The sequence below is a fragment of the Saimiri boliviensis genome, chromosome 13 (assembly GCF_048565385.1).
Source record: "Saimiri boliviensis isolate mSaiBol1 chromosome 13, mSaiBol1.pri, whole genome shotgun sequence".
Classification (NCBI taxonomy): Eukaryota; Metazoa; Chordata; class Mammalia; order Primates; family Cebidae; genus Saimiri; species Saimiri boliviensis.
Genome location: NC_133461.1, coordinates 18,980,234 through 18,982,034, shown reverse-complemented (window position 1 = coordinate 18,982,034; position 1,801 = coordinate 18,980,234). Strand labels below are relative to the sequence as shown.

The following is a 1,801-nucleotide window of genomic DNA, read 5'->3' as shown; positions in this document are numbered from 1 at the left end:
GTAAAATTCCTGGACTCAAGTGATCTGCCCACTTCAGCCTCCCAAAGTGTTGGGATTACAAGTGTGAGTCACTGTACCCAGCCAATGTAATGCAATCAGCATGATTCTGACCCATGTAAGTCATGATGGGCATGTTAGCTATTAAGATGATTCAAAAACGATCACACTGAGTGTTCTGCCTGCTTCTGGACCAGCGAGAAGACTTGTTCTCTGGTTCTCGGACTTCCCCAGCAGCATGGCCCCCAGAAGCCAGTCTCCACTCCTGCCTCAAAAGAAGAAACCAAGACGACCTCCTGCTCAGGGACAGGAGGAGACCTCGGCTTCTGCAGGCTTGCTGAAGAAGGGAGAAAAAGAACAGCAAGAAGCAATTGAACACATTAATGAAGTACAAAATGAAACAGACAGACTTAACGAACCAGACAGTGAGGAGATTTTGAAAGTAGAACAGAAATATAACAAACTCCGCCAAGCATTTTTTCAGAAGAGGTCAGAACTGATGGCCAAAATCCCAAATTTTGGGGTAACAACATTTGTCAACCAACCACAGTTGTCTGTGCTGCTTGGGGAGGAGGATGGAGAGGCACTGCATTGTTTGACCAGAGTCGAAGTGACAGAATTTGAAGGAAATCAGGCTACAGAATAGATTTTTATTCTGATGAAAATCCTTACTTTGAAAATAAAGTTCTCTCCAAAGAATTTCAACTGAATGAGAGTGGTGATCCATCTTCAAAGTCCACTGAAATCAAATGGAAGTCTGAAAAGGATTTGACGAACATTCAAGTCAAACGCAGAATAAAGCCAGCGGAGAGAGGCAGTATGAGGAACCAGAGAGCCGCTGTACCTGGTTTACTGACCATTCTGATGCAGGTGCTGATGAGTTAGGAGAGGTCATCAAACATGATATTTGGCCAAACCCATTACAATACTACTTGGTTTCCGATATGGATGATGAAGAAGGAGGAGGAGAAGATGATGATGATGATGATGAAGAGGAGGAAGGATTAGAAGATATCGATGAAGAAGGGGATGAGGATGAAGATGAAGAAGATGAAGATGATGATGACGGGGAGGAAGGAGAGGATGATGAAGGAGAAGATGACGAACAGAACACTGATGGATTCCAACCTTCCTTTTTAAAAATTTTCTCCAGTCCCTGGGAGCAAGTTGCAGTCTTTTTTTTTTTTTTTCTCTTGTGCTCAATCACCCTGTTCTTGAGGTCTCTTTACATCATGGTTCTCAACTTATTTGGGGGTAAATATCTTGAGCAGAATACATGGGAAAAGAGTCTCTACCCCTTTCTGTTTGAAATTCATTTTTATTCCTTCCCGTCTGAACAAAACCTGTATGGAATCAACACCACCGAGCTCTGCGGGAAAAAAGAAAAACCGGCCCCCTTCGCCCTGCTGGAAGCTGGAGGGTGCTAGGCCCCTGGGTAGCAGTGCATAGAATTCTAGCTTTTTTCCCTCCTCTCTCTGCATATTGGGCTCAGAGAGTACACTGTGTCTGTATATGAATATGGACAGTTAGCATTTACCAACATGTATCTGTCTACTTTCTCTTGCTTACCAAAAGGAAAAAAAAAAAACTTAAAAAAAATGGGGTTATAGAAGGTCAGCAAAGGTTGGGTTTGAGATGTTTGGGTGGGTTAAGTGGACATTTGACAACATGGCTTCCCCTTTGGCATGCTTACTTGTGACATTTAACAGACATCCTTGCAGTTGAAGATGACACTTTTAAAATAAATTTTCTCCTAATGATGACTTGAGTCCTGCCACTCAGTGGGAGAATCAGCAGAACCTGT

General features: G+C 43.0%; 1 pseudogene; it reads left to right on the top strand.

Annotated features, from left to right (window-relative positions):
- Nucleotides 1-235: 235 nt before the first annotated feature.
- Nucleotides 236-1,424, top strand: LOC101053937 (protein SET pseudogene; annotated as a pseudogene).
- Nucleotides 1,425-1,801: the final 377 nt, after the last annotated feature.